Raw genomic sequence first — 8,344 nt, forward strand, 5'->3', positions numbered from 1 at the left:
CAGAATGTGAGTTTTATGCTAAATACATTTGATTTGAGAGCAGTTATCTCATGCTGCCAGAATAGCCCTAAGGATTAAGATAGTTTATTGGGATCAAACGCCTGGGAGATTTGTTATAGCATAGGCTGTTTACTCCTGCCCATTAAAATGCCAACTATGTTTATTTCTTTGCCTCTCTCCCATCTCTTTTCTTCTTTCCTTCATAACCTATATTCTATTATGTTATTTTCCCCTGCTTTCAGATGAATCTACTTAGATTTTTAAACCTTCTCAAAATTGGGTCCGCTGAAACCCTTCTGATTTTATGGTTACTGGAGAATAGACATATATACTACTCATCTACATTTTACGAATGTTAAGTCCCTGATTAGCAACCAAAATCTATAGAAATAAAATTGTAAGGGACTGTCTCAGGACTAGGGGAATAGAAGCACATTTTGAATAACTTAACTTGAATAAACACAAACACCCTGGCAATCAGGATATATGGTGTAGGGCCAGGCAAAAGCAAAGCTAATTTTCTGCCAGGCATATGCATTACTTGGATAAGAAGGGAAACTATATGCTGTATAGGCAAATTCTATGCAAATTCTATGTTAAATGTTCAACAAGGCAGATGAGTTTACACACAATATATCAGCTTTCAGGAAAATAGATGTAAGACAGACAATATTATCACTTATGCAAGATAGCCCAGGGGATGCTGCTAGGGGTGTTGATAACGCAACATATTCATAAGAAAGTCAGGTGTGGAGTCTGTTAGGCTGGGTGGCATGATGCTATGAAAACTGAATCAGGTCAGAAATGTTTGCTGTGCCTGGATAAATTCATCCTTAATCTTTAATAATGATCATAGTGCACGGCACTGAGGAGAGTTCCCATGTAAACACATCTCTGTATCCTCAACTCTTCGTGGACCTTGTTGGTAATACTTTTGAGAAAACTGGGTCAATCACTGTTAAATAGTACATCCATCAACCTGAACATTCGTAACAAAGGAGCCATCCAACTTTTATTTTCCTTTGTTCTTTCTTCCTTCCTTCCTTTCATTTCTTTCTTTCTTTCAATACAACATCTCCAATTATACACAAACACACACAAAAACCTTATAAAATATAACTGAGCTGTCTGTATTTGTGTGATGTCTGATAATTCTGTGGATCTTTGGTGAATGATTCGGGTAATAGATACAAAAGGAAGATGGCTTACTAGAGGCAAGTAATAAACAAGGATGTGGAAAGCACAGTGAATTGAAAGCTAAGTGTTTGCCAAACTCGTTGTTTTAAAGGTCTCTCATGCACTCCTCATAAAAATCCTTTGAGCTCAGCATTTTCTCTCATCTTGTCACAGCTGAGAAAACTCAGACCTAGGAAGTTTCAGTGACTAGTCCAAAGTTACCCCTTCAGTAATTTGTAAACTCAGAATTTGATCCTCTCTTAATGCCCTAGAACTTTGAAACAAGGTAAATTCATTCTTAGTCTTCATAACACTATTGACTTAGGGTTTTATTGAAGTGAAGAGAAACTATGACCAAGGCAATACCTGTAAAGGAAAACATTTAATTGAGGTTGGCTTACATTTCAAAAGTATAGTCCATTATCATCATGTTGGGAATAGTGGCAGCATGCAGCTAGACATGGTGCTACAAAAGGAGCAGAAACAATATATGAACTGGCAGGTAGCATGAAGAGAAAGGAGCCACGAGGCTTGGACTGAATTCTATGGATGATTTGCCTGTGCACCACATTTCTACACTGTCCATGGAGGTCAGAAGAGGGATTCAGATCTCCTAGGACTGAAGTTACAGACAGTATGAGCTGGCATGTTGGTCCTGGGACTTGAACCTAGGTCTGGGAGAAGAACAGCCAATGCTCTTAAATACTGAGCCATCTCTCCAGCCACAACAGTCCCAATTTCATTACTATGCTTAATAGTATTAATCCTAAAAACTTTGTGATATCACCTTTTTTTGTTTGTTTTGTTTTGTTTTGTTTTCGGATTTGGGATTTTGGTTTTTGGTTTTTGGTTTTTGGAAACAGGGTTTGTCTGTATAATAGAGTCCTGGCTGTCCTAGACCAGGCTGTCCTTGAACTAACAGAAATCCTCTGCCTCTGCATCCTGAGTGCTGGTATTAAAGGTGTGCACCACCATGCCCAGCTCTAGACCTTTCTATTTTTACTTTGTATTTGGGAAAATTCAGAAGTGGGTGATAAATCTAACATTGGATAGCAGCAGACAAGACAGAACTAAGGGCTACAGATTCAAAAGTCCACATTGTTTATTCCACACCTCCCAGACCTAAAATCAGGACATTCTCCCTCTCAGGCTTTTTCTGGGGGGGTGGAGTGGGGAGAGCTCTGTCAAGTTCCACAAGGGGATACTCATTACTTTCCCACCAGGATTAGAAGAATGTCATGATGAGCTGTTATTTGGCTTTTAAGTCCATCAGTAAAATGTTGGCTGCATCCAAAACATAATCACTTTTCTCATTTCCTTTAATTTTTATGAAATCAATACACATGTGTGGTTCATGACAAATCAAAACTTACTATGAAGACTACCCTGCCCCAACTGCACACTCCTCAGTTCCGTCCTCATACTGCTATTTAAAGTTAGCCATATTTTTTAATTGCTTCTTCTGTTAATTACATATCCCCTTTTTAAGTAAAGCATGCACCTATCCTATGAATTGTTGATCTCAAGTATAACAGAACAAATTTCATAATATGGAACATGATTTTGTCTCTCAGCCTCTTAATTTTTCATTATTCTTTTTATTTTGTAACATGTTATGATCAAATACATAGTTTTGGTACTTTGCTGATTGGGATAATGCAAATATCAATCATTCCTCAAATGATGATCATTGTTGCAGTGTACTAACCTTTGCTGTATGAACAGCAGTTCCTACAATGGATAATAGCCTTTTCTTACATGTTCTTAAATTTATTTGGACTCCTGTTCTGAGAGTTTTGGTTACTTTAAAAACCTTATGAATATTTTGTTTTGTTTTGTTTTGTTTTCATCCCAAGTGTGGCATAATCGGCTGCTTTAACAGCAGGTGATTATGATTTGCCTCATGCTCTGGCAGAGGCATGGCTTTCTAGCTGTAGATAGTTTCTTTAAATGGGTAAAGTTTTGAATTCTAGGAAATTTTTAGAGGGTATAAATGCCAGAGCTCTGAGAAGGGCCAGGTGAGCACTCCAAGGAGGCTTCTGGTTTGTCAAGTGGTCATGGGCAAGAGATTTGGCTATTCTGAGGATAATGATTAGACTTGCCCAAAGTAACTCAACGCCCTTAATCAGCAGAACGTAATCTAAAGAGGTCTACGTTCAATTTCCCTTTTAACCTTCTTTCTTTCCTACCTTGTGTTGTTGGGTTGAAAGATATTACAGTGGAATAAGGGTTGAAAGGGTAGTAGATATAAGAAAACAGTAAAATTTAAATAAACACATACCTACCGACTCCCATTAATTCATTGAAAATTACTGTCCACATAGGATTTATTCTAAACATGTTTGATGATTTAGCTTGTCCTCAATATGTCTCTAATGTCTCTAGTAGATTCCTCTACTTCCTCCAATTTGTATCAATCACTCTTTCACCTTCACCTCTAGCATCCTTTATCCCCAATTTGGCATTTCTTTCATCTTTTCCTGTGATACATTTCTTGTTTCCTAAAATTCACATTTTTCTTTTTTTCCTTTTTTAATTACATTTCTTTGTTGCTTAATGATTGCTTGCAAATATAAAATGATGCATAAAATGTGTTTTTTATTTTTACATATCTAAAATGTCTCTATTCAAATGAATGACAGTTTTGTTCAAGTACAGAATTCTAGGTTAAAAATCATTGTCTCCATTATATTATTAATATTTCATTTTGCTCTTCTGGTCTCTACTGTTGCCATTAAGAGGATAGATGTGATATTGGAGTCCTCTCTTCTGGATATGACCTGGTTTGATCAGAATATTCCCTCTCTTGGCGTTTGAAATGCTGTCTTTTGGTGGCCACTGCTTGGGCAACTACTCTGTGGTCCTTCTAGTCTTATCAGAAAAAATAAAAGATATTTTATTCCCCAGAGTTTACCAAATAATTTTCCCTTTGGCTTTCTGTTTATTCATGAGAGAGAGAAATGGATGTGGTCTTGTCTGAATGGGTTAACTAAATTTATCTACACATTAATGTACAAAGTCTACATAAATAGGTATCCGTTTCATGTTTGTCTTTGGGAAGACTGTGCACACCACAGCTTCCCCTTCAAGAGTACTTGGAATTTAGCAGAAGAGATATGATTTAATTTTTTTAAGCTGAACCACAGTAGGGAGAATTCATATTTATGCATAGAAACAGTATAGCAATGCTTCAAGGCAAAATGGATGAATAACATGTAGAGAGATGGGGAAAATGCCAAAAGGAAGGTATGTCTAATGAGTCAGAATGTCTGAGGCACAGCAAGACTAGGAAATGACATTACCAGGAGGATCTCTGAAGCCAGGACGATTAGTGCCAGTGGAAGATATATCCAGTCACAGGCACCAGTGTGTGAAAGACACAAAGATGGGGATATCAGAAACTTCTTTTCAAATAAAAATTTGATTGTCCACAAGAATGAAGGCAAGATTAATAAGAGGAAAAGGGGGCTATAGCATGACTGATTTTAGCCGAAAGCAATGATGGTTTTTACTCATGTCTTTTCATTGCTAACCCATGACCTGTGCTATTTTGACAGTTGAGAAAGCTTAGTGGGCCACTGATGTGTTTGATCAGTCTATGTGTGTTTATGTGCATCTGACCTCCAATAGTTTGCAGTGTTGGGTGTGAATTTTACACAAATGACTCCAAGTCATCATAAAAGATAAAATGCATAAATATATAATGGGAGAAGAAAGCAAGACACTTTGTCTTTATACCTCACTTTCCAAAGGAGATGGATTTCTTGAAAATACTTCCTTAACAATTGATTATTATCATTATTTATTATCTTACTTTCTTAGAAAGAAGGCTAGAACAGGGTGTCATCTTCTGGGTCACCAGACCAGCAGCATGATCAATAGCTGTGGTACTTGCTAAGTGAGAGTAACAAGAAACAGTTCAGATCTTCCACATTGGTGGAAAGCAGTGTGTGTCACCCCACTAACTTTGTACATTGGCCACTGAGGGTTACCCTGATTTTGACATGTAAGAATGCATGATTCCAGGCTTATGTCTGACCTTCTACAGCATGGGGATTGTCACTCATCATGAGCTCTCCTTTATATCTTTCTCATGGTTATTTACACTTATACTTTCTTTTGTAGAAGAAAATTCACTGAATCAAGGACAAAGAAATAGAGATCCTCCTGCCTTTTCAAACAGTAAAAAGGCACAGCCTGTCATGTAGGTGGTGTATGGACTGCAACCTGGGGGTAGCAATTATAACACTATTGATAATTTTTTATATCATATATAATCAACACTTTAGTCTGAGACTGTATGTCAAACATGGAACCATATATGTTATCCTGTATTTATTTAGTTTCCAATGTCGTTCCAATTCTTAGGGTGGAAGCCTACATCACTGTGGCATGCTTTTTTTTCCCCATGGATTCTGAGGATCAAAGTTAGGTCATCATGCTTGTAAGGCAACCACATTAACTACTGAAACGCTTCCCCAACCCCAAATTCCTTAATATTCATGTGGCCTTTGTAGAATGCCCCAATAATAATTCTGGTATTGTTCGTTATTGTACTTCCAGGGGCTTACCTTGGGAAATGAGAGCCTCAGACCTCTAAAGTTTTCTGGAAGCTTTGAGGCCCCTTGGTGATGTTTTATCTTGATATTTTCAGATTTACTCCTCTGAATCATTCCAAGTTCATGTTTTGCCTTGAAGAGCTTTTCCTTCTCATTCCTGTCTGCTTATTTCAATTGGCTTCCCTAAGAAAGAACTATGGGGCTGGACACTAAAGCTCTGCACACTGGAGGTTCACTGCCTTTGATACATGATAACTTATCCTATCAGTCTGTCACTTGCTCACTACACTACCATCATAATTTAGGAGCATTTATTCTGTGATTTTATGGCTGGATGATAGCATTTCATAAATAATAATGAAAGAAAGGATGTTCTATCATAGCATACCCTCTTACAACATAGTGGCATTGTAAATTCAAAGATTATTGCCATTCAAATTCTGTTAACTTTTCTTTTTTTAATACTAACTCTATTGAAAGTAAAACTAGCCAAACATACATTCCACTTCCTGGTATTTAAAAGGGTTAGCTTTAGGGAGGTTAATGTAAATGTAAATAGTCTTTGATTCATGGATCTCTCACTTAAAGAATGCCACTGGTGTTCAGAGTGAAGTAAAATAATTTTGACTAAAAAATTAGCACTATGCATTAGATGTAAGAAGAAGCCTAATAAAAGGTTAATGCATATAAAGTTAGAGACTTGAGTTTCAATTGCATTTTTAATTACTCAGCCCATCAGGAGCCAATCCAAACCACATAGGCAAGTCTTGAGTCTTTGGCAAAAATGATCTAGATAGTAGGAATAATTAAAAAATGCAGATAATACCAAACTCTATGGCGACAATTCATTGAACTTTCCTCCTTGGAGAAATGGTTTTATAAGAGCTACAGATCATTATATAACTGTGGGGCTTACACTCCCTGGATTGCCCTGCTGCAGTCTCTGGGGAAGGCCATGCAAAGACATGAAACAGCTAAGTCAGGAAAGGAACAGAGCCTGGAGCAGGAGATTTGAAACTCCCCACTGACACCAGAACAATGCATGATGGTGAGCCAAGGCAGGAGAAGAGTTGAAGCTTTGGATGGCAGACATCAGTGAAACTTTAAGAAAAGAGATGTTCTGACCTAGTTCTAAGAAGCTTTGCTCTGACATAGCTTCTCTTTCTTTTCTTCAATACAAGACTATATTTCCCATTTCATATTTTATTTGCCTTATTTATTCCAGTATACTGTGGTAGGCTCTTGAAGCTGAGGCTGTATATCAGTGACAGAATGTTATCCTTGTATGCACAAGGCCGTGGGTTTGACTACTACAATACAATAATAAAGGGTAAGATAAATATATATCACTCTGACTTATTGAAGTTTTAGGATACTGCTGTACTCTGGTCTTTGGTATATTTCAATGGTTTATCTTGTCAGTCATAGCTTGGTGTATTACTCAATGTTCTAGAGGAGCCAACCTGATAGAATGAATCTAAGTATATATACAAAGGAGATTTATTATAATGGTTTACAGGCTTTGGTCCAGTTAGTCCAACAATGACTGTCTAGCAATAAAAGATTAAGAATCTAGCAGATGTCTGAACAGCTCATAATTATGCCTAGCATGAGTTAACTATTCTTCACACAAACACAAACACATTGTAAATTCAGAATACGTAGCAATGTCCCTTGAGAGGCATTCTTTTAGCATCTCAGACTTAAATATGATAACCACTGATTCTCTTAATTGATGTTATATTACATGAAAAAAATCTAATAATGGAAACACAAATATCAGCACAAAGGACATTCTTACAAAATATAACAGAAATACTTATGTTGATTATAATCTACATTTCTGCAATTGGCCACATGGTCATAGCTGGTATTTACAACTCTACTACCTACTCTGTATTTTCTCCATCTTCAGCAAGTCTTGGATCTTTTCCTAGAGTGAACCATATCTCCATCCAGGAAGTGTCTGTGCCTTTTCATCCTGCTTGGATTAGATTGTTGTAGTTTCCCATTGACTTTAATCACAGGACATAGTAGCAATAAGAGATTCTCTAAGGCATCTCCTACACTCCAGACATAATCACTCTAACCTCCATTGTGGAGAAGCAATCCAATTTCCCCATGGTAATCTGGATCAACCCTTCCTAAGATTATTATTTCTTTCTTACCCTGTAGGTTTAAAGGCATCAGAAGCCCAATGTTGCCAGAGGGACATCCGAGCTTCTAGTTCAATGGAATGTTAGTTGTGTCTGGAACATTCTGAAACCAAAATTTCTAGATCAACAGAACTTAAGGTCACAAGAACAGGAAGCAAAAATTGTTCTTAGTGATAGGGTGTGATAGTGTGAGATAGGGGGTGATAGTGAGTAGAGCTTTTCTCTTTCTATTCCTTGTTCTAGAGCTATCTAGAGCTATGGGTTAAAAAAAAAAAAAAACCTCCTTCCAGAGAACCCTGCCCCAGCCCTCCAGGCTGATGACACTTAATTGATGCTATGACTATGTCTTCAAAAACTGGTTCCATTTTTTTATCAGAACAGCTGCTTCAGCAGCCTTATTTATAATAGCCAGAACCTGGAAACAACCCAGATGTCCCTCAACAGAGGAGTGGA

The sequence above is a fragment of the Mastomys coucha genome, unplaced genomic scaffold (assembly GCF_008632895.1).
Source record: "Mastomys coucha isolate ucsf_1 unplaced genomic scaffold, UCSF_Mcou_1 pScaffold6, whole genome shotgun sequence".
Lineage (NCBI taxonomy): Eukaryota > Metazoa > Chordata > Mammalia > Rodentia > Muridae > Mastomys > Mastomys coucha.